This window comes from Camelus bactrianus, chromosome 1 (assembly GCF_048773025.1).
Source record: "Camelus bactrianus isolate YW-2024 breed Bactrian camel chromosome 1, ASM4877302v1, whole genome shotgun sequence".
Taxonomy (NCBI): Eukaryota; Metazoa; Chordata; class Mammalia; order Artiodactyla; family Camelidae; genus Camelus; species Camelus bactrianus.
Genome location: NC_133539.1, coordinates 7,616,962 through 7,642,287, shown reverse-complemented (window position 1 = coordinate 7,642,287; position 25,326 = coordinate 7,616,962). Strand labels below are relative to the sequence as shown.

The 25,326-nt window shown below is 46.8% G+C and overlaps 1 long non-coding RNA gene across 2 annotated transcripts in view; it reads right to left on the bottom strand.

Annotated features, from left to right (window-relative positions):
- Nucleotides 1-1,664: 1,664 nt before the first annotated feature.
- The window catches only part of LOC123617316 (uncharacterized), a 35,404-nt gene continuing 11,742 nt past the window's right edge, over nt 1,665-25,326 (bottom strand). The window contains exons 4-8 of one of the 2 annotated variants that reach the window (XR_012503903.1): nt 21,172-21,296; nt 11,595-20,180; nt 8,014-9,235; nt 4,098-5,349; nt 1,665-2,224 (exon numbers count right to left, since the gene is read on the bottom strand). This is a non-coding gene — a long non-coding RNA (uncharacterized LOC123617316). The remainder of the gene's footprint in view (nt 2,225-4,097; nt 5,350-8,013; nt 9,236-11,594; nt 20,181-21,171; nt 21,297-25,326) is intronic. The other variant, XR_006725416.2, reaches the window with a different exon arrangement.

The window sequence follows — 25,326 nt, the reverse complement described above, 5'->3', positions numbered from 1 at the left end:
CCACACCAGCAAGAGTTCCCCAAATCATGTATTTTAGGAGCCCAACCCCAAGAGCACTAACTGAATTACCTTTTCCCCAACCTGCCGGAACCTCAGCCCCAAGTTTATTTCTCTGCTTACTGTTTGTTTAATTTGGAGGGGTCAAAACGCCACTCCCAGCAGCGGGTGACCCCCAGATTCCAAGTACAAGTTTCACTGAAGCACAGTTTTACGCTTGTTCCTAACGCACACTCTTCAATCCTTGGCAATCTTACTCTGCCCCGTTGCGGTTCCAGGGTGGAGGAGGAAGGGCGGTTCACGGTGCCTTTAATCACCTCCCAGCCAGCGAACCACCTTGTGCTGTGTGCATATAACCAGGCGTGAGACAGTGCCAACAAGACTTCCTGCTCGCAGGAGGCCAAGGGAACAGAGTCAACTTCTTGAAACTCTAAACCGAAAAGATCTATGCACCCCAATGTTCACAGAAGCACTGGTTACAACAGACAAGACATGGAAGCAACCTAAATGTCCATCAACAGATGAATGGATAAAAAGTATGTGGTAATGTATACACACACACACACACACACACACACACACACACACACACACACACACACACACAATGGAATACTACTCAGCCATAAAAAAGAATGAAATAATGCCATTTGCAGCAACATGGATGGACCTGGAGATGATCATACTAAACAAGTTAGACAGAGAAAGACAAATATCATATGATATCACTTGTATGTGGAATCTAAAAAATGATACAAATGAACTTGTTTACAAAACAGAAATAGACTCACAGACACAGAAAACAAACTTATAGTTACCAAAGGTGGGGGGGGAGGGATAATTAAAAGTTTGGATTAATAGATACACACTACCATATATAAAATAGACAAACAACGAGGTCCTACTGTGTAGCACAGGGAACTAAATCCAATATCTTGTAATCACCTATAATAGAAAAGAATCTGAAAAAGAATCTATGTATGTATAACTGAATCACTTTGCTGTGCACCTGAAATGATCACAATATTGTAAATCAACTATACTGCAATTTAAAAAAAGAGAGAAAAACAAAAAACAAGGTCACAGATAGGCATAATATATTTTTTTTAAAAAAAGGTAACTTCTTAAAAAAGAAACCACACACACTGCATAAATATCCAGTGGAATGTTATCCAGCCATCAAGGCGAGTGAAGGTCTGGTACCTGCTGCGATGCTGATGAACCTTGAAGATATTATGCTGAGTGCAAGAAGCCAGACACAGAAGACCACCTGTAGTGTGACGGCATTTATGTGAAACACCCAAAACAGGCAAATCTATAGGGACAGGAACGGATTAGGGGTTGCCAGGGGCTGAGGGGAGAGGGGAATGGGGTGCAACTGCTTACTCTGTGTCCTTTTGGGGTGATGAAAGTGTTTTGGAAATAGATAGAGGTGTGGTTGCACAACACTGGGCATGGACTAAATGCCACTGAGTTTTTCATTTTAAAATGGTTAATTTTATGTTATGTGAATTTTGCCTCAGTGAACGCACACACACGCTATTATTATTTGCAACCTGAAAAGAAGCTATGATTTTAACCTCTTGATGTCACCTGGATGTCTTCTGTTAGCTGTAAAGATGTCCTAATAATGAAATTCCTTCCCAATAACACACGTGACACATTCCTGGATTTTGATACATTTTTTTAAATAAAAAAAAGTTTTGGGGAAGGTAATTAGGTTTATTTACTAATTTATTTTTAATGGAGGTACTGGGGAGTGAACCTAGGACCCTGTGCATACTAGGCGTGCAGTCTACCACTGAGCCATACCCTCCCCCCAATAGTACTTTTTTTAAAGAGGAGTAACATCTGGTGTCAGTGCTCAGTTTCTAATTCTCTGTCTGCAATGGAGTCACATTTCAACAAGTCTTGATACGAATGATTTGCTTGAGGGGGAGAAAGCACAATTCCAGAATATGTGGGTGCCTCCTCTCTAGAAAAAACATCGCCAATTCAGACAGGGGGGCGTTCAGGGAAGAACATGTATTTGGCGGGTCTTCCCCACCCAGCCTGTGTCCCAGATGCATGTCTGATGCCTCTTCGGTAGCACGTGCTCGTAAGGACGACCTCCTTGGGAAACCACACTCTGCCGATCAACTTCCACATCTGCATTAGGGGTTGGATGAAACGGAGTTTCTTGTTTTGGTTCTAGAGGAGTGATGTGGGACGTCAGAAGTCACATGCCCTTAAATAAAACCACACAGAGATGGATATTAGTACCAGGTTTGTTTGGAAGTACCAGTGGCTGTTTAATTGCAATTTTACAGAAACAAACTATGGACTGAGAGTTATTTTTATCAGTCATGTTTTTTTGTTTCTGCCATTTCCAGGGTGAGCCTCAAGTACCATGGCCAGACCCCTGCAGCTGGGGTCATTTCCCCCTCAGCCTGGGCGCTGATGGCATTTGGTGAGGAGTTGATCACAGGTCCAGCCTGGGGACCCTGCCTTGCCTCACTGCTGCCCCACAGGCTCCTGCCCTCACTCATCCCAAAGAAGCTCCTGGCCCACACCCCGTGTCAGATGAGGGACCACACCGACCGTCTACCCTCGATTATCCCAGTCTGGGACTAAGTCTGGGCTCTGGCTTCCTTCCCCACTCCCTGCTTTGGGCTGAAAGCACCTCTGCCAGGGGCTCAGGCAAGTCAACCCACGGGAGAGAAAATCTCCCTTTGCTCCTTGGCCCATTCCGCTGCCTTTTCCACCAGGAACTGAAGGCGGAGGCAGGATATATAATTTGCAGGGTCTAGTGTCCAATGAAAATGCAGGGACCCTTATTCAAAAATTGTTAAGGACTTCAAGATGGTGACAGATGAGCTTTAACACAAGCACAGGTCCTTCCAGGCGCAGGCCCCTTGGGTCCGCACAGGCCTCGGGCCCCTGACGCTGGTGAGGCTGTGGGGTGGTGGGAAGATGGAGATACAAGAAACTCCACTTATCCAAGCACCATCCTCGGTTAAGGGGCCGCATGTTCTAGCAACAGTACCTAAAACTGGGTGGATTCATCTGTCTGTGTTCTCAGGCCAGACTCCCACCCCTTAAATGATGAGAGAAAGCAGATTTGGGGAGGAGCAGGTGAGCCCAGATTAGAAGAAGCTGAGCACGAGGTGACTGTGGGACATCTCAGGGGAGAAGTCAGCTGTGGGAAACAGAACATCCCCCTGACCTGGAGTCACCCAGCAGCCCCAGTGCCCATCCTCCTGGCCCGGCAAGTCCAGCAGAGATAGTCTCCCCTATTCTCTGCCGAATAAAATCCCCAAGGCACACTGATGGATCCAGCTTCAGGCACATGCCCATCCCTGAACCAGTCACTATGGATGTGGAAGTGGGTATTCTGATTGGTCAGATCTGTGTCATGTGTTCTGCCCATGTGGCCAGGAGAGGGTGCGGTACCTTGACTGACAACTCCATCAGAAAGCCTGGGGAATAGGGGATGGTTCCCAAAGGCAAAGGGGATGCTTGCTACTAGAAGGGCAGTGGAAAAATATGTTGGATACAAAAAGTAATAATAATAATAAAACAAACAAAGCCAGCCACAACAACTCAGACTAAGTTATACAAAGAAGAAAACTTCACTGAGTGAAAAAGCAGGAATCCTAGAGGAGAGCTAGCTTCAGAGAGTCCAGGAACCCTCAGGTATCACCAGCTCTCCTATCTATCTGACTCATCCGTCCACCCATCCAACTGTCTTTCTCATGGTCCTGCTTCTCTCTGTTTATTGTTAAGGCACAGGCTTTGAAGCCAAACTATTGAAGTTCAAGTCCAGATTCCATAACTGATAGCTATGTGGCCTTAGGACAATTTACTTAAACTCTCTATGCCTCCGTTTCTTCATCTGCAAAACGGGGATAATAAGCTGTCCCATAAGACTGATCTGAGGATTAACTGAGTTATTCTTATAGAGCGCTCAGAACAGCACCTGACGCCTGGTAATTGCTCCACAAGTGTCAGTTCTCGCTGCCATTGCTGTGGGTGGGCTCTTTGCACGTGGCTGGGGTGGGCAGGGTGGAGGGGGGGAGGGAGAGCCACAGACAGCTCCAGCCCTATGCTGTTCCACTCACCAAACCTCTGACGGGGCAAGCTTTACTCTTCTCGGCATCCATGCACAAAACCTCAGGAAAGGACGCTCTGGTGCCCTGGCCGGGGTCACATGCCCATGTCTGGGTCATTCACCACGGCCAGGGGTAGGGTACTAGTTTTGACCAAGCAGGCATCATGTGTCCAAAACTGTGCCTAGGGGTAGGGGATGTGGTTGGCAGTCTACCCAGAGCCCGGGCTGTTCCCAGGAGTCAGGGAGAAAGGATGCTGGGCGGGCTAAAGCCACCGATGTCCTCTGCACTGGCAAACCTTCCTGGGGGGACTTCACACTTCTTACAGTTTGTGTCTTGGAAGAGTTACATATGGCCATCATCCTCATGGGTCAAAAAGAACATTCATCAACGGCTACACGGTGAACCGTGAGGGGCCACTGCGCCAGGTCTACCCTCCAGGTTCCAGAGCCTTCTGTGCGCCCCGCGAGGCTCCTGGAACAGAGGCTGGCTCGCGACGCACCCTTCTTGCTGACCCTGCAGCCGGCCCACGCGCGCCATGAGTCCTTGCGTGTCCTTGGCTTGTAATGAGCTAATCCTCACCCGGGATTGTTTCTTCTGAGGGGGTTCTCTGTTGCCTGGTTTGTGGAGCCAATTTTAGGTAAACCCTCAGATTGAGAATCACTCAGCACACAACTGAGGTAAATCAATATTATAAACAGCATCTGGCTTGGGCTTAAAGTTTTACTTCTCACAGGATAGCGTTTCTCCCCCGACTCAGAACCCTGGATGTGAAAAAAAAAACAAAAAACCTTTCTTGGCCTCTGAGTCCACCATTCACAGAGGGTGTTGGTGCCTTTGGAGGGTTTCAGTTTTATTCCGGGGGCGTCCGAGATCCAGGTCTCATCTTCTTAAGTGAGTGTTACAACGGACTGCTGAGACCTAATTCAGGTGAGACTCCGCCTGGAAGCTCCGGCTTCAGTGACAGATGTCTCCATCGCCTTCCAGCTTCCAGAGGACACTGTGTTTCTAGCACTGGGATTTCCCCTCTCTTTCATCCATGACTTTTTAATTGATTCAGTTATCCAGCTTTTACAGGCGTTTGTATCCAGAGTTCTTCCATATTATCTTGGTCCACCATGTTGCCAAAACCAGAAGTCCATTGTAGACACTCAGTAAGATAACTGCCAAATGCTGAAGAGTGGAGAAATGCACCAACGAGCTGTCATCTCAGAGAAAGCGAGGAGCCACGGTCAGGTTGCTTGTCAGCTCTCTTGTTCTCCAGCTATTTGAAAGACAATATGGAAACTATTGCAGGGGCCACCCGTCTTTTTCTTTTCCATTTGGCTGATGAGTTTCCCTCATCAATAAGAGACAGGGACAGCCCAATGTCACTGTCATTAGCAACAATACAGATTGCCATCCTGGCCAGCATTTATTCACCATGCACCAGACTGTAGTAAGTGCTTGCTACACATTATCTCATTTGAGGTGCATTATAATTCTCTAGGGTAGCAACAGTATTACCAGTCTCACTTGACAAATGCTGGACCTGGGTGATCCGGCGAAGTGAATTCACAGCTAGTAAACACGTGTGCTGAAATTGAACTCAGGTCATTCAGGCTTCCAAGCCTGCCTATTTTCAGTAAAGAAAAATGAAAGCAAAATGGCAAAGTGGATGGGAAAGACTAGATCTGTTCTGACTTAAATATCCTTGGCGCTCATGGTACCACGTTGTGAAAACACAGCCCTCTAGTTAATTTATTTCAGTCCTTCCCATCCCACCCCCACCTCCTCCTTCTAGCACAGAATTGCAGTCGTGTTTTGGATGCTTTCCTTGGTTCACCTTCATCCCTACCTCACCCCCACTTACCAACTTCTTTTCCCTGGCCTAGATTCCGGTTGCCACAGCCCACGCCCTCCCCTGCTCTGGCTCAGGCTGATCACTAGAAAGTTCACAGGGTGGTGCATATCAGTCATGCCCTCTCATTTCTCGTAGTCCCCCACCCTTGCCCCAAGCCCAAGTCCTGCACAAGAACAAGCCATGGGTTCTGTGTCTGCACCAAAGGTAAGCCGAGTCTTGGGGCATGTCCTTGCCCCAAGTTCACAAACAGGTCGGCCTCTTCCCCTTGGCACAAACACAGAACTAAGTTTTACCTTCCTGAGACCACAGTCTGAGAGATTAGCCAGTGTCAGAATCTGATTCCACTACCTGCCGGCCGTAGTAGAAAGCCAGGAGTCCAGAGCCCAGTCAGATCAAGGGAGACCTCAAAAACACCTGTCCAGGAAATTTTAGGAAATTGGATAAAGGAGGCAAGAGAGGATATCCAGGAGAGTCTTCACACCAGAGCAGTCAACACACCGGACACACACACACATCCTTCTGTTGGCTTCTGTCATCCCCACCCCTCCCCCCATAGCTGCCAAGTCTTCTCTTTTCCAATAACTTTCCCCTTTCCTGGAGCTGTTTTCCCCAGGTGTGGTGGTGGTGGTGGTGGTGGTAATAGCTCAGTGGTAGTGTGTGCTAAGCATGCACGAGGTCCTGAGTTCAATCCCCAGTACCTCTATTCAAAAAAAAAAAAAAGACATGCTTTCCCCTCCAAACCTTTACCCCTTCCCTATTTGATATCTCAGATCTGAATGTAAAAGATGTGCAGACATTTCCTCTCCACCTTATCCGCAGCACTACCATTGCACACCTCACCCCTCCACCCTGCCAACACACACACATTTGGCCACTGACAAAGGTAGGCATCTTTGTTTGTCATTTAGAGCAGACCAATGGCATTTGAAAAGGTTATTGCTCTTACAGTAAACTGTGTAGCCCAGGGACAGTCACCTTGTGAGCTTCTTTATTCATGAAACCTCACTCTCCCTCCCAGGATTGATGGGTGACAGCTCCTCGTTCTGAGCCTTTCTTATATATATTTACAGTAGTTTCCGGAGTACATCCTTAATCAAAGGGGCCATGACTCGTGGACACATCTTTGGAATATTAGTGAGTAACTCATTAAAATGTTAATAGCTTCTGTCCGGGTGTATTGATCGTGATGTCAACTATACTTGGAATAATAGATAAAGTTGAGTCTTTAATTTTTATCTTTCAACGATGCTGAGTGATAAGTGAACCAAAGAGTGTCTGAGGGGAAATAAGTTACCTTGGAGGCCTCCAAGTGAACTGGGATCAAATAAAGAAGGATCTGTCAAGCTCTGTGATGAAAAATGTCACTGCAGACAGAGTCAAGCTCCAGCCCAAATACAGAGTAGGGGAAATACCCCAAATCTGTGGACCGTGGGTTTTTTTCTGAGGATGTTTCTAGGTATACCAATCAGCAAGGGTGATTTGTGGGGGTGGGTATAGTTCAGTGGCAGAGCATATGCTTAGCATGCATGAGGTCCTGGGTTCAATCCCCAGTCCCTCCATTTCAAAAAAGGGGCTTTTTTTCAACAACCTGAAAAATATCTCCTGGCTTCCCCAAGTCTTCTTAGCAATGGAGGCACGGGCAACCCCAGATTGAGAGGAACCACCATTCCAAGAGCCATTTTCAGTTTCACAAGACAAACGTCCAGGGTGAGCGTCCTCTTGTGCTCTGCCTACCTGCCGGTTGCTCCCTGGCTTCTATGTCCTTTGATCCTTTGTACCTCATTGGCCTTCTGCCCTTGCTCTTCCTTCTGCCTGGAAAGTTCTCCTGGCCTCCGGTGTTCACGAGGCTGCACAAGGCTGGATCCTTCATGCCAGTCAGCTCTCAACCCACCTGTCACCCCTGGAGATGCTCCTTGGACTTCCTATCCTGAAACAGCCCCCCTCATCCTCAAGCAAACCCTCCCTAATGCGAACCTGCTTGATTTTAAATGCCATGTCCCTCTCTGAAGTCATCCTTGTTCTCCGTCAACTTGATTTCTAAATGTCTCCTCCCAGAACGATGAGTGGGGACCATGTCTATCTTACCTCTCACTGCAGCCCCAGCATTTGGTCCAGGTCAGTCACGTGTGTAGTAAGCACTCCGTAAATATCAGTTGAATAAATGAAGAGTTCCCTAAAACAAGGAAGGGATCCTGGGGAGGCCCAGAGGAAGTTAAACTGAAAGGGGCTCTACTAAGAAGAGCAGAGGAGAGGCTGTGAAGGAATGTGGGGAAATCCTCAGGAAATGTCTCCTACTTAGAGGATGCGGAGGAGGAAAGGATTTGGTTGGGATGCACACCTAAAACTCCAGTTACTACTTGGAGCTCAATTCAAGAGGGAAAATCCTTCATACAACTCTGTGACTCAGAGCCTGAGTGCCATGGTTGAAGAATCTGCTTGGGTCTTAAGTCAACGTTTCCAGAACAAACACCCACAACCAGAAGGGGCCAGGGCCCCTGACACATCACACCACTCTCTCGGGCTGGGGCAAGTTCTGTTAAGGACATTATTATCATTCCTGACGATCTGCCATCCCAGCCCTGGCTGCTCTGATACCCCATCAATGGGCCCATTCAGATGGCGCCCCGTTTTGCATATTATTCTTAATAAACATTCACGGCACAAGCCATAATGGCCCTTTCAAGGCTGCTGCTTTGAATGTGTGTTAACAACAGAGTACCTTTGTGTACTTACACATAAAAGTACACTGGCCACCCTGTTGATACGTGGCATATATATTTATAAATATTTATCACCGAGTCACGGCTGACATTTTCAAAATGCTGCATTTGAACTAGACCCCGTTTTTTTTCTGTCTGCCAAGCTGAGAGGCCAGACAAGGTTAATTAATCCAATTTTGCCTAATAATGTGTGGTGTAATGATCTCCATGCCCTGGTTTTATTTGTCAAGGGGGAGGGGGCTCCAGGGAAAGAGCTCTGTGACTCGGAAAGGAGGGCTTTCCCAACTCTGGGCTTGATCCCAGGCCAGCCTGGGGCGATGGGGACGTGCCCACAGCACCTTCTGGGGAAGCAAGAAAGAGAAGAAGCCAGTTGCAAATAAAATCCAGGGCTCCGGACTTGGGTTATCCCCAGGGCAAGGGATAAAGTGGCCTAAGGAGTCTCTCTCCTGATTCTATCCCCGTCTCCTGCCCAAGCCCCTGGGAGATTCCAAGGATTCAGAAAGGACATTCCAATTGCACTCTGATGACTGGGCTGGAACTCCTTGCTCCTCACGGCTTGGTTGATGTGAGAACACTTGTGAAGATGTCTAGGGCAAAACAAATATTGGATCTGATAAGGATTGGCCAACAGAAATACCTGTTTTTAAAAAAAAGTGATGGCATGCTTTGCAAATGCAAATGCAAATGCTTTGACCTCGTGCATTGGTTTGGTTCACAAATGACTGTGCCCTGAAGACTCCTCCGCAAACCTGATATATCTTGATTATCCCCAAAGGGGCCTCCTGTTTTGTGCCTTTGGACCCCTATTCAGACTCATCTTCTAACTCCTGAAGCTGGAGAGCAGCTAAGCCAGGATGGTATTTCGAAAGGAGGTCTTCAAAGCATCTCTGAATTCCCTGAACCCCGGCTCATGTCCACTCAACTCCCTAGGTGTCGTGAATGCCTGTCTCTTCCCTGCCGTGGCTTTTGGTGTCGTAGGAATCCCGTTTGCCTGCCCCTGCTCTCCATCCCCACGTGGCCTCCCAGGTTGCAAAACAGACCGCACAGACAATGGCTCCAAGCTCCTTCTGCCTCGTCACCTCTGGGCTTGCCCTGGCCCGGCTCTGTGGGGCCAGCAAACTTCCCCACCCCACACTGCCCTCCACCCCACACTCACCTCCACCAAGCAAACCTGGACTGTTAAATCCCAACTCGTCGGTCCCATTTAACACGGATGAAACAAAACTGAAGAACAGTGATCTACTTTAAAAAAAAATTCAAGTGCAGGCCCGCACCACCTCAGGTTTTAAACCATCTATTCTTTGGCCCCTCTGTGTGCCACGGAGTCTTGTCGGCACCTGGAGCTCACGCCTAACGTGCCTGAGTCAGACGCCTTTCTCAACACGCCCTCGCAAGTGGCTTGATTACCCAGTGGGCATTCACTGCATCTGGGCTCCCTTCCTTTATTCTACAGCTGAGTCAGCAGGGAAGGGGGCGGGGCACAGCCATTGGAGGAATGACACAGCAGTTGAGGACAGGACACACTGGTTAGAACCAAGATGGCGGAAGTATGACTTCCAGTGGACCTTGAGCCTCATGGCACACCCACAGGCGCCAGGGCAGCTCCCAGGCTGACCAGAAAAGGTCAAAAAGAGGGTGGGGTCCCAATTCCTGGAAATCCTCTGAGGAGGCATTAATAACCACTTATTAATCAACATGTGGATGGGCATGTGTAGTAGACCCACCCAGTGTGCCCCTCAAGATCTCTCAGCTCACCTTCTTCCTGGACCCCCGCTGCTTGCCTGGCCCCAGGGCCAGACCAGCTTCCTTAATCCATGATGTTCTACTGCCTAGGGCCAGCCAGCTCCACACCCAGAGTCTCTGGCTCCTCCTGACCCTTATGGACTCAGCAAAAAAAAAGGTTGAAATGCACGTGCAGGGCATGGGGTCTGACTTCTGTCCGGCTGGGCAGGAGCTGGATGTGGCAACTGATTGTGAAGGGGAGTTAACCCCACAAGGAGTGGACATGTACCCAGGGGAGGCAGGAGCCTGGAAGCCAGAGAGATGATAGATGTTTTCTTTCTCCCTCCAGTGGACATTCTTAGACACAGTGACATCCGCTGGAGCTGAAAAGCACATCTGCCGACCCACTGGTTCTGTCTTCCTCATCCAGTGTCCTACTTCCCATCTTCCTTGCCTTGGCTCCCCCTTTCCTCACTCACTGCCCTGAGATTGCCTTAGTACTAAGTCTGCTTCAGGCTTAGTTTTCTAGAGAACCTGGACCAAAAGAGGCTATTTAAAAGATGCACAAGTTGAAGAACAGGGAAAAAGTCGCCTGAATTGAGACCATGGAAGAGACTGAGGCCAAGATTGTTAATAAGCCCGCTCGGTGGATTTCATTAAACTGCCTAGTTAATGCAGTGCTATGGACTAAATGTCTGTGTCCCCCACCCCCAAATTCACATGTTGAAAGTCTAATCCCCAATGTGACAGTGTTTGGAAGTGGAACTTTGGGGAGGTAATTAGGTCGTGAGGGTGGAGCCCTCAGGAAAGGGATTAGTGCTCTTTTAAAAAGAGTCACAAGAGAGCTTGCTGTCTCTTTCTGCCACGTGAGGACACCACAAGAAGGCAGCTGTCTACAATCCAGGAAAGGGGCTCCCACAGGGAGCCCAACTGGCCCATACTCCTGGCTGCCAGGACTGTGAGAAATAAATTTCTGTTCTTTGAGCCACTCTGTCTCTAGCATTTTGTTATAACAGCCCAAGCTGACTAAGATGTAGTCAGGCCAGCTGCCCCCTTGGAGCCCAAGTCATCAGGAAAGCAGGCCCCACTCACCCCTCCCAAAAAAAGAGGGAAGAGCGTGGCTTCTTTTAAAAGGTGCCAATTGAGGGTTTTCAGCAGCAAGTTAACAAAGAAATCCAGAAGCCAATAGATCATTACTTTAATAATGAAAACAGTAACACACACCTTAAATGTAGCATCACGCCATTTTCAAAATTCTTTTCCAGGCATTGTGCAGTTTGACTGTAATTGCAAATGCCACAAACCTCTGTAGCAGACTTGTACTGGGTTGAATCATACAACCAGTTCCATAAATCAAAAATGCTCGAATATCAGTTTCATGCAGTTCAATTTATTTGACAGCCAATGTCCAAATTCTGGAAGAGAAAGCACCATACGTAAGCAAGAGGCCTTGAGAAGGTAAGCCCTGGCAGAGGAGATGCAGGAAGAAGGAGAATGGAAGAGAAATGGGTATTAAGCGAAATTGCACCAACAATGACCTCTTTTCTTAGTAATAAGAGTTCAGTGTGGTTTTGAGGATTGAAATTCGATCTGTATTCCCTCAACCAAAGAATCTTATTCCTACAATTAACACGTTTAAAAGTAGGTATTTAACAAGTACTTGATGACTGATGAATGGACTTAAAGGTCAACATAAGGAAGAGGGCCACCAGCACCCCAAAATGAAAGGACTGAGAGGAAAAACATGACTTGTTTGTCTAAGCAATCGGGGAGCTTAAGCAATCGTGGTTTCTAATGTGGAATAATTTGTCAGGTGACCTTGAATGAGACTGTTAACCCTCTTTTTCTTGCCCCTGAGAAAGGAGGATAATACTTATTCCACACAGGGCAGTGCTGAAGAGGGTACACATGATTGATCACTGTGAGTTTGGGGAAGGAAGACGGTGTAATAAATACTAATTATAATAACGAATCCTGGCTTCTAAGAAAAATGCCTTTTTAAAAAAGGAAGGAAGGAAAGAAAAACTCCACCAAAAGATGGTCTCACGGGGCAGCTGTGGGGTGTCATGGCCTTATGCTCCTCGGAATAAATCCAAAGGGGGAAACACTTGGCTAGAATTCACCACAGCCAGAGCAGGCAGAAAACTTCCTTTTAAAATTTCTTCTTACGTAGATTTATTTCATGTTTCGATTGTCCAGTTATCACAATTTTAGATTAATATTTCAGAGCCAAACTTGCACACAAGCACACATTTCTTCATTTCTGTAAAGGCTGAAAGTAAACACTTAAAATGTAAAGGTCATAAATTGGCCTCATGTAAGAACTCAGCCATATATAGTGGTGGGTATTTCATCAGCATCCCTGAGCCCCTAGTCAATGGCTGTATTCTCGAGTGGATGTCTTCACGGAGTCATGGCTTCCAATCCTATGTCCTGTAACAGCCCCTAGTGTAATCTTGAAACAAATGGAAACAATGTCTGAGTTTTCAAGATGGATTTTCCAACCCTTTAGTTCTTCCCCCTCAGTTCTCTGTTTCCTCCCTGCTTCTGCACAACACGCACATGGTTTACAGTGTTTCCAGCCCAAACAGAGCACGCTCCGCAGGGAAGGGGGCTGATTGGTTTAGTTTGCGGGCTGCTCCGTAAGGGGTGGTAATTGACACTTTAACGTATGACATGTTGCATTCCTTCATCTCGCAGCCGTAATTGAATGCACATGAACCCCCCCTGCATTGGTGACCCCGGAGTGTGCCACACACCTGGAAGTAGTGAGGTTCAATTAACGTGTCACCGCCACTAATAGCGGCTACCAGTGAGAACCACCAGCAGCCAGGGAACAAAGCCCAGAGCAGCGCGGGGTAAACCCCAGGAGCGCGGCTCCCCAGCAGAGCTGCCCTGGACCAGCTCTTAAAATCTGGTTTTCCCAGGCAAACGATTTGCTTTTAATTACTCCAATTAATTTTAACTAATGGCTTTGCTCATCACTCACTCAAGGAGTTATTTTTGTGCTAAAATGCCTAAACAGTCCACTAAAAGGAAATGACAATGGCCCAAGTAAATTTCCGTGATAACACTTTTTAATAATTAAAAAATTGAGAAATTGAATATGATCTGAAAGTGGGACTCAAGCTGAGGAAATGCAGAATTAGTATGATGAATTCCACCCTTCCACTCTTTGGTTTCTTCCCCTCGTATTGGCGCAGTGCTCACGATGGCCCAGGGTCCCTGCAGGGATTATGCACCCGGGTCCCTGCTTTCCCCGGAGCTCACGGACTCCGTCAGAGCAGTTATGTGGGACCAGTGCCAGAAGACAGAGAAGGGGCAGTTCGGGGCAAGAGGACCCTCAGCGGTGACTGGCCCCCTGGCTGCAGACTTGAGAGGCTGGGGGAGGAAACAGCATCTGAGCTCCAGGAGGAGCCGGAGTTCACCAGGGAGCGGGGAGGGGAGAGGAGAGGTCCTGGGGCAGAGACCACTGTGCGCAGACAGGGGAGGCCAGAGAGAAAGTGAAGAACCTGGGGTGGATGAGAAAGGAGGGGGCCGAGTTGCATATGAAATGATGCTCAACATCAGAGAAATGCAAATCAGAACTATAATGAGGTATCACCTTATAACAGTCAGAATGGCCGTCATTAAAAATTCCACAATCAATTTTAAAAAATGCTGCAGAGGGTGTGTAGAAAAAGTAACACTCCTACACTGTCAGTGGGAATGTAAATTGGTGCAGCCACTATGGAGGACAGTATGGAGGTTCCTTAAAAAATGAAAAATAGACTTACCATATGATCCAGCAATCCCACTCCTGGGCATATATCTGGAGGGAATTCTAATTTGAAAAGACACATGCACCCCAGTGTTCATAGCAGCACTATTTACAATAGCCAAGACATGGAAACAACCTAAATGTCCATTGACGGATGACTGGATAAAGAAGATGTGGTATATTAATACAATGGAACACTACTCAACCATAAAAAAGAATGAAATAATGCCATTCACAGCAACATGGATGGACCTGGAGATGATCATACCAAATGAAGTTAGTCAGACAGAGAAAGACAAATATCATGTATCAGTTACATGTGGAATCTAAAAAAATGAATCAAATCTTATATACAAACAAAAAGTAGATTCACTGACATAGAAAAGAAACATGGTTACCAAAGGGGAAAGGGTGGGGGAGGGACAAATTAGGAGTTTGTGATTAACAGACAAACACTACTATATATAAAACAGATAAACAACAAGGACCTACTATATAGCACAGGGAACTATATTCAATTTCTTGTAATAATATATAATGGAAAAGAATCTGAGTAGAAAAAATATATATGTATGAGTATGTATAATTGCATTGCTTTGCTGTCCACCGGAAACTAACATTGTAAATCAACTACGCTTTAATAGAAAATAAAGTTTTAAAAATTAACAAAATGCAATTATTGAGCTAAAAAAAAAAAAAAGGAAGAAGAAGGGGGCCAAGCTGGCGAGTGGTGGGAGGGAGGGGCTTTGGAGGGAGAAAGTAAGAGGGAGGCCCTAGCAGAGGACCTCCACCTCCCAGTCCCTGGGAGTACTGGAGTTTGGGCTGCAGTGTCCAAGTCTAGTTACACTTTTTCCAGAGCCAATAGCCTTTCTCTTCCTTAAACACACACTCACACACACAGTGTGGGGGGAGCACTAGCATACTAGAATTCAAAAAAGGGACAGGACTACGATTTTGGTATATTCTTAGAGGAAAGAAAGGGAAAGTATATTGCATTTTGCATTTGATAAATTCCATTTAATTTACATTAATTAGTGAATTGTTCATTACATTAATTGCTAATTAAATTAATTGTCAATTAATCGCAGTGATTTCTGGGAATGGAAATACACCAAAGCTGAAAGGCAACCCTATTCCACAGAAGGTGACGGCTGGTTCTGCCTGGCCACATCCAGGCAGCTGTCACTCTGACCACGCCCCTGCTTTGTTCTTTCCAACCGGGCACACAGCCCTGTCATTTTGCTGACCGGCTATGTCCATATCGCTTTGGTTCACTGGGCCTCAGGCTTCACTGTGAAGCAAGTTGGGTGTGACCTAGGTCAGTGTCCACCTGAGCACGGTGGGTGGCCTCCAAGGAGAACAGGTCTCCGGGACACCCACTGCTCCTTCCCCGCTCCTGGCTCATGAGCCCCCTGAGGAAGAAGGCCTCCTCCACCTGGAGCCGGCCTGGGCCAGGCTAGACCCAGAGGTATTGCAGGCAGGCTTCTGGGTCATCCTCAGGGCTGGAACATACACATGTTTATCTCTGCCCTCTCCTCACATCCCACGTAAGTGGCAAAAAAGACAGAGAAACCAAGGAATGTCCCCCAAGGACGAAAAGCTCAGGAGAAGAAGCATCAGAAGAGAGGAAAACTTTGGAAAGGTGAAAACTGAATGGACAAGTGGTATCTGACTTAGCAGGAGGGAGGAAGTTATACCCTTCCTGCTGGGGGCAGGTGGCAGGAGGGATGGCATCAGAAACAGAATGATCCCTGCAGAGCCACAGAGGGCTCAGGAATTGGGGGCAGCAGTTACGTCTGAGGGCTAGGGTACAACATCACACTGAAAGTCGGAGGGCTGGTAGAAAGATGGTCCAGGACTGGTGGGACCCGCAGGTCCGCTCCCCCAGTGCACGTTTGTGGTTCTGCAATAAAACGGCCTGCTATGCACTCTCTCTCTGAATGTCTGCTCCCTGCCCACCTCTTCAGAATACTGGCAGTTTCCTCTCCGACCTCAGAGCACTGGACCCAGGTGAGGGATGACAAACGGAAAGCTCACTCACTGAACGGGGGGTAACCCCACCCCACTTAACGGCATTGCAAAGTGTGGTGTAGCCCTGGAGGGGAAGGCACCCCTAAATCTGCTGGGTGGAATTCCCAGTTTGATCCCTTTCAAAATGGATGAGCTGACTACTCTTCTCATGTGGATTCCCATGTGTTGACATGCATGAGAACTTTCTAGTTTCTGGGGACGGGAGGAGTTTTGCGTAGACGCCTGCAGGAGAGAGGAACATGAGAAGGGTGGGGAGACCGGAAGACCCAGTGAGAACTGCCTCTCCCGGTCTTCCGGGCTGGTCTGCGTCCCCGCGGAGAGGCGTGTTGAGACTCTGAGCATGGGCGGTGTGCCTTCAAGGCCTCGTGGTGTTATTATCTGAAATATCTGCTGTGCTCGCTGGGAAAGGATTACACCTCGTCACCCCATTGACATTGGGTGTGGCCAACAAAATGTGAGTGGAAGTGATGTGTGAGGCTTCTGGGCTGAAGCTTTAAGAGTCACTGCTTTCTGAGGCCATTTGCTCCTTCCCTTCTGCCATAGAACCAGCTTTCCCTGGAGGGAAGCTGGGCCCTGCATCTTCAGCTGGGGTCCCAGGATGAGGACAACATGGGGCAGAGTCAACACAGTGTGCACAAGAAGCAAACCTCTCTTGTTGGAAGCAGCTGTAATGTTAGGGGTTGTCTGTTACCACAACATACCAGTTGCAAAAGCTGGCTGCTACAGTCCCAGTGACAATGCAGTCCAGCGTATAGTAGGGGCATTTTCTAACTCCTGCAGAAAATGAGCACCCTTCCTGGCCCCTTGGAGACAGTGGTCTGGGCTACACTTGAAGACCGTGCCTTCTGTGAAGATGGCACCTTCACAGAGGGCACCAGCAGGGGCAGTGTGGAGAAGCACCTCCCTCTAGTGGCCTGTGGGCTGCAGATGGCACCAGGAGGCCAAGGAGGGAGGACACAGTATGGCACCCACTCGGGGAAGCTCAGCCAGACCTGAGGACTCTACAAGGCCTGGAGGTCCTGTGTAGGAAGGTGGGCCCAATGGATGGCTCGGTAGGCATTGGGTCTCTGATTGTGCCCTCTATTCAGCTTTTCGTCTCAGCTCTATACCTCCCTTTATGCTATGGTTTTTTTCTACATGAACTATAAACTAACTTTTTTGCAACAAAAATATCTATTGATGCCTTAGAAGAGGTTCTAAAAGAAATACGAATCAGTATCACTTGAGGAGCACCCCAGTGTTCATAGCAGCACTATTCACCACAGACAAGACATGGAAGCATCCTAATGTCCATCAACAGATGACTGGATAAAGAAGATGTGGTATCAGTATAAATATATATGTGGTATACATATATACATACACACATACATACACATATACACAATAGAATACTACTCAGCCATAAAAATAATGACATAATACCATTTACAGCAACATGGATGGACCTAGAGATGCTCACACTGAGTGAAGTAAGTCAGACAGAGAAAGACAGATACCATACCACTTACAGGTGGAATCTAAAAAAAATGACACAAATGAACTTATTTACAAAACAGAAACAGACTCACATACATAGAAAACAAACTTATGGTTACCAAAAATGAAAAGAGGGGAGGGATAAATTAGAAGTTTGGGATTAACAGATACAAACTGATTATATATAAAATAGATAAACAAGAGGAACCTACAGTATAGCACAGGGAACTATATTCAATACCTTAGAATCACCTACAATGGAAAAGAATCAAAAAAGAATATATGTGTACGTAACTGAATCGCTATGCTGTACACCTGAAACTCACACAACATTGTAAATCAAGTATACTTCAATTAAAAAAAAAACAGTCACTTTGAAATCTCTCTCCAGATAATGGGGGGTTCTTGGGCTTAAGTGTTAGATGATTCCAGGAACTTTTGCTCCCTGTCTGCCCACTCTGGTCACTGCTTCTCCAGGGGTTGACCCCTCAACAGCCCCACCCCTGTTCTGGCCAGCTCTGGTTTTCAGTCCACCCCACAACCTATGCCCACAGAGGCCCTCTGCCCTCATGGACCCCGTGCCTGGCATTGTGAAGACTCCCTCCCAGGCGCACAGAGATACTCACCCCTCACCCACTGCCCATTGGGCCGGAGAGGGGACATCTAGGGCTCTGTTCAGGGTCACTCTGTCTCTTTTCCACCCCCACATCCCAGGGTCTTCGCAAAGAGGCCATTCCTCCACATCTAGCTTCGTGGACCAAACATGAGATCCCCGGAGGGGCCCCACGTCTGACTGTATACCTGTGGGTCACATGTATGCATGACCTTGACCATCCCTCATCCAACAAAATTCGACCTGACAACTGCTTAAGCTCTCTTATCTCTAATGAGTCTTTTCTTCCACTTGTCACGTTCAAAGAGAAGAGCGTCCCTGGTGCCTATTTTGTCTGTTAAAGAATCTTTTTCTCCTTCCCAAGTCTCTATCCATGTGCTGTAAACCTAAAGGGAATCTCCCTTTATGATGTCTAATCAAATGCAGAAGTGGGAGGGAAGCCTTGAATCCACAGGAGAGCAAGGTTGGCTACGCAGTGGAAACAGGATGGAAGAGGATAGCTGTGCAGACAGAGTGACAAGAGGAAAACAGAAAAGGCCAGGTGTCAGGGGTGGTGAGCAGAGGAGCTGAAGAAAGAATGAAATGAGTGGGAAATTGATGGCAAACACGTAAGCAGGGTCACAGGCACCCGAGATGTAGTAATGGGGACCCAGGCAAGGTGTGAGTGCTTGGGTCAGATAAGCCTTTAGGTCCCCCAGTTTCTGGAAATCCATAAAACAAGAGGACATGGATGCTGGCCACCAGCCCAGAGCCTCCGTGACGCCTGACTCAGTTCACATGGTCCCCTGATCTGCCAGGCCCTGCCAGCCTCCTGACCTCAGTCCCAGCTGGAATGGCCCCAGGGAAGACTTGGGCCATTTCCAGCATCACCAGGGTGAGACCCCAGCACAGCCTTCACAATGCCTCCCAAAGTCAGAGCTACAGGCAGCTCTGGCACCCAGGTCAGGCATGACCCAACCCATGAAGTTACTAGCAACTGTTGGGAACTGCAGTCTAGAAGGATGGGGCAATCTTTCCCAGGAGAGACAGTGAAAGGAACCAGCAGATAATCTGCTTACCTTTCTTGGCCCCTCCTACCACCCCCCACTCGCAGCCTGCTCCAAGCAACACTGCTTAAATACAGCCTCTCCTGGGATGTCGCAGAGGGCCACATGGCCAGCTGTGAGCTCTTGGGGAGCTGTGGCCAGCTGGAAAATGACCAATGACGCTCCTGTGTTTCCTTCCCTCCTTTTCCCCCTCCCTCTGGCTTCCCTGGGATTGCACTACCTCCCCCTACCAAAAAGAAGTATTAGCCTGCAAGCTGGGCTGCGGGCTGTTTTCTAAGGCACCTAGACAAGTCTTGCCCCAGCAAACAGCCCCCCTGAGCAGAGCAGTGAGGAGCTGTACACCACGATAGACATTACAGTCTCATCGATTTCCTGGATTGGGTGTCTGAGGCATAGTCATCTGTATCTATTTCCTAGGGCCGCTGTGACAAATTACCACAAACTGGATGGTTTAAAGCTGCCACAATGTATTCTATCACAGTCCTGGAGGCCGGAAGTCTTTGATCAAGGGACTGGCAGGGCTGCATGCACTCCCCAGGCACTGGGGAAGAAGGCTTCCTTTCTAGCTTCTGGTAGCTGCTGGCACTCGTGCTCCTTGGCTTGTGGCTGCATCCGTCCAACTCTGCCTCCGTCTGCACACCACCTTCTCTGTGCATCTGCTTAACCTCCCCTTGCATCTCTCCTGTAAAATCACTCACGATGGCATTTAGGGCCACCTAGAGGAGCCAGGATGATCTCCTCACCCCAAGATCCTTAACTTAATCACATCTGCAAAGTCCTTTTTCCAAACAAGACCACATTCACGGGTTCCAGGGATTAGGACGTTGACATATCTTGCGGGTGGAGGGCATTTTCCAGTCTGCCGTACCATCCTCACTCTCCTGGTCGGAATAGACGGAGAGAAAGAAAATCAAATCAAGTGAAACACTAACTTTACCACCAAATAGTTCCAGAGACAGAGAAGCACGAGCAGGAAAAGAAGTGCTAGTGTTTCCATCTCTGGTGCCATCTGGGGCACGGGAGAGACCCCACTTTCAATCTTCACTGCCACATGTGTTATTTCTTCCTTGAGAGGCACTAACCCACCTAACCCAGCACTGCTGAGCAGAACCGCTCCCAAGTGGAAGAGCTGGGCTGGCTGTGTGCCCCTGGCTCGTGGCAAAGAGATCCATCCCCCAGGCCCCTCCCCTTCCTCCCGCTCATTTCTGCTCCTTTGGGCCAAAAAGCCCCCAAGCTAGCCATAGCCAGAGGGAAGCTACCAGTGCCCCCACTGAAAACCCATCTGTGAAAGGCTCATAAACCACACCCTTGGAAAACTCACTCCTCCTTATAACTCAACAGAGAACAACTCGATTCAGAGATTTAAATAAATGTGTTTGTGCAGGAGGTTGTTTCTTTTTTCAGTGGGGGGTTTTTGCATCATATTCTTTCAGCTGTTCATGTTTATAAAGCCAGGAACAATTATGGGCATTCCTCCAAATGTAGCTGTCTCTAGTGTCAGATCAAGCAAGTGGCCACTGAGCCCTTAGTGTGACTTCAGGGGAGCCAGAAAGGCTCAGAATCCCAAAGCCTGCAAAACAACTAGGTCAATGTCCCAGATCCTACCATTAGAGCTTCCTTCCTTTGGATATGCCCCTGGTCAGAACACTAATATTGCTGGAAGGGGCCTCCCTGTTAAGCATGGTTCATGTATGCAGTTCATCTTAGCCTCTTCTCAGAGCAGTGTGATGGTGGGGGTGTGAAATAATCCACTGGGTAGGACAGGGGACACAACTGAGGGGAAGATGAGGAATCCATTGTAAGGCTGAATCCTGGAGAAGGTCCCTTGTGATTCTAATTTTATAGTTGAACTACACTGTCTTAAGTGCCTACCTTGTGTCCAGGGATATGCACTTCCACACAGATTATCTCACCAAGTCCCTACACCAGCCTGTGGGGTAGGCGCCCAGGCATCTCCATTTATCAGCAGGGTGGGGTCCAAGTCCATTTGTTCCCACCTAAAGTGACACCAAACAAGTTGAGTATATGTCCGTATATGTCAAGTAAAGTTTCACCAGAGAACTGTCTCCAAACCTGAGAGACTAGTGCTTTGGAACTGGGTGGCTTCACAGCAAGACCTCAGACATAACATATTTCTAGAGGTGGAAGAGGCCTTCGTGGCTGCCACAAAATAGACAGACAGACACACAGAGGAAAGCTGAACCAGAGAGGGGGCAGGAAGGAAAGGAGGAGGCGGGGTCTCCAGGTTTCCTTGGCCAAATTCCTGCAAGTAGGACTCACCAGGGACTAGGATGGGAATGCTTGGGATCTGGACAAAAGGCAGGGAGACAGGGCTGGAGTAACCAGGAATCTGAGTGGCAGAGACTGGCCTGAACCTATGGCAACAGGGAGGGGGCGGGGCTGTCCTGAGGGAGGGTCCCATTAGGGGGACCCCAATCTGAGATTCTTGCTCTAAGAAAAAAATCTTTGAAGGAGTCTGAGGTGAACTGTACAGAAAAGAGGGGCCCCCCCCATCTATTGGCAAAAGCGGACGTAGACACTGGAGAAAAGTCTTCTCAAGTTAGCTTGCAGGAATCCCACAAATTAATATTAAGCACAACTTCACCAACAAAAATCCACAAATATTTGGGAAAGCAAGTCACTATGAACAAAAACTAACAGAAACAAGAAACAACATCTGTAGTCCCGAAGGACTAGATATTTCTATTCTGTCAACAGCATGCAGAATTGTGAAGTATAGAATATCTAAAGAAGAAAGGATACACTTATAATGTGTGAATAAACAACAGAAAAACATTGGGCATGAATTGGTATAATTGGGGAGAAAAACAGAACTTCTAAAAATTAATAATAAGATAAAAAAAACTCAATGGCTAAGTTAAACAATAGATTACACTGTTAAAGAGAGAATTCATGAACTGGAAGCTATAGCTGAAGAACTTATGAAGAGTACAGCAGAGAGAAAGAGATAAAGATATGAAAAAATATAAAAGATGGGGGAAAAGAATGAGAAGATCTAGCACAGAGCCGGTGAACTATGGTCCATGTGCCAAATCCAGTGGGGCCTCTGTTTTTGTAAATAAAGTTTTATTGGAACCACCACACATTTGATTGTGTATTCTCTATGGCTTCTTTCACACTACTGTAGAGCTGGGTAGTTGTGTCAGAGACCGTATGGTCTTGAGATGCACAAATTAGAATCCAGGGCCTGTCAGAGAGGAGGAGCCCTGAGCCTTCTGAGGCTTAGGATTGAAAAAGGCTTTCTATTAAGACTCAGAAGAACAACGTCCTGAGAGAAAGGGAAATGAGGCTTAGTCTGAACATCAGACTAGATCTCAAGGATGAACAATGCAGAGAAGGGAGTATGAGATGTGTGGAAGATCTAACATGGCTGTAACTGGTGTGGGCGGGCACGAGATGATGGAGGGTGCGGGGAGAAGTGATATTTGAAGATGTACTAGCTGAGAATTTTCCAAACTGACAAAAGACGTTAACTGCAGATTCAAGCAGGGTAAATACAAAGAAAGGTATTCCTAGGCAAATCAGAACTAAATGGAAAAACTAATGGAAACCAAAGACAAAAAAAAAAAAATTCTTAAAACGCAGCTGGAAAAGAGAAAAAAATGAAAAACATTACATTCAAAGGGGCAACAATTACGCCAACAACTGACTTTTCAACGGGAACAACAGAAGCCAGAGAAGATAATGAAATAGGAATGAAACCACTTAATCTGGGGAAAGGAGTCCCTGCAAAAAACCTGCAGTAAACTTCATATTTGATGGTGAAATACTGAAAGCTTTCCTCTTGAGACCAGAAATGAGGAAAGGATGTCTGTTCTAACCACTTCTCTTTAAACTTGCACTGGAGGTCTGATCAGCACCAGACGGCAATAAATAAATAAAATAAAAGACATGGTGATTGTAAAGCATGAAATAAAACTGTAATTATTTGCAGACAAGATGGCATGTTCTTCGGACAACTTGGCAGAAGAGCCCTCTCACCCATCCCTGATGCAGGTACAGGGTGTGTCTTGGCACAGAGGTTAGAATCCTGTGGGGGCATCAACTGGCAGTGGGAAGGAGATATTCTGGCTTGACTTAGCTGCTGCTGCCCAGGGCGACCGTGTCAGTGAGAGGGTGGGCGGGAGGGGGAACCTGGCAGCTGGTGGGCTGCTCGCAGGACCACTGAGTTACACGGTGGGGCCCTTGGACATCTGTGAGGGTCTGTACTAGCCCTGAAAGCATTCTTATGCCCCAGGTTAGGGGAGTGACATTAAATAGCAAAACAAAAACATGATGACAGGTTGAGAGAGGGACCACAAAAAAAGAGAAGCAAAAAGGAAAAAGTTTTATATGTTAGTACCTTCAATGTCACTTTTTTCTGTATTTGAAAAAAAGCCTTACCTTTTTGTCTGGCCCTGCTTCCCTTTATACTTCAAGGCACAGCTTAGACCAGCTAAAGTCTCAGTGACAATAGAAGGGGAGGGGAAACTGCCCACTTGAGAAGGTCAGAAAGTCAGAACTGGCAAGGTCCCCTTTGCAGCCCCTGGCTTTTGTCTATAATGCATTCCTGAAATCACGCACTGGGGTCAGACCTGAGGGGTCAGAATAATAGATGTACCCTTGGAGCAAAATTCTTATAAGATCCTAACTTATACTTTCTCTTTTAGATTTTTTTTAATTGAAGTATAGTCAATTTACAATGTTGTGTTGTGTTAATTTCTGGTGCACAGCATAGTGAGATATATATATATATATATATATATACACACATACATACACACACACACATATATAATCTTTTTATATTCTTTTTCATTATAAGCCATTACAAGGTATTGAATATAGTTCCCTATGTAGATATATTATAAAATTTGTAAATAGTTTGGCATATATTTCTAAAGGATAAGAACCTTTTAAAAAAATATGTAACTATGATGTCGTTATTATACCTAAAAAAAACAAAACCTGACACTGATGTTTGATAACATCAAATATCCAGCCAGTCTTCACATTTCCCTGATTTCCTCATACTTACATTTTCCAGGTGATTTGCCTGAATTAAGATGCAAAGTCCATATACTTTGCATGTGGTTGACATGTGTCTTTACATCCACAGATTCTCTCCTCCCTCCCCATTTTTTTCCTTGCTATTCATTTGTCAAAGAAACTGTGTTTTCAGCCAGATTTTCTGGTAGCATTCCCTGATGTCATTTAACACATTTCTCTGTCCCTGTATTTTTGTGAAAACTGGTAGTTACAATGTCTGGTTAGAAACTGAATCAGATTCAGAGTTGATGTTTTCGGCAAGACTCTCTTATAAAGGGTATATACTCTAATCAGGAGGCATGTAAGATAGCTGAATTATTCTAGAGATTTCCTCCCCCCACCCCCAGTCTCCTTCTCTTCCTCTTGCCCCTAGCAGCCACTGATGACAGATAATCATTGACGAAATCCGTGACTGCATCAGAGGTTTGCAACATGATAGATCCTAATTCTATCCTGCCTTCTTTCATATGAGTCAGAACACTCCTAGAGAGAGAAATTTCCCCTGGTTACCTACTTATTTACCCCTATATGTAATTCACTGCTGAATTTCCAGCATCTCATGTATGATCTTTTTCTTCACAAGTGAATCCATGGTTGGGCAGCTTAATTTCCTTGGGCATATGGTTGAGTCTAAAGACCCATACTTTCACAACATCTACTCATCGCTTTCTAATTCGATTGTACCGCATTCATGAGATCTACGATTTCCTTTCTCCATTTTCTGCTAACTTCCTTAAATTAGTTAGGGAAGGGTGCAATAAAATGTTCAAAGAATTAAACAAACCCCACTGATCAAGCAAAGAATACAACCTGCTGAAGCTGGACTGTGGGCCAGCAGGGACCTACCACCAGGCAACAGTTCAGAAAGGTCCTTCATCAGCTGATGCACCTGAGGCCAGGTCATGCACATGAGTAGACAATGCACAAAGTCAAATGCATGAGAGTCAGGCATCCTTACACATCCTGAATCTGCACTCA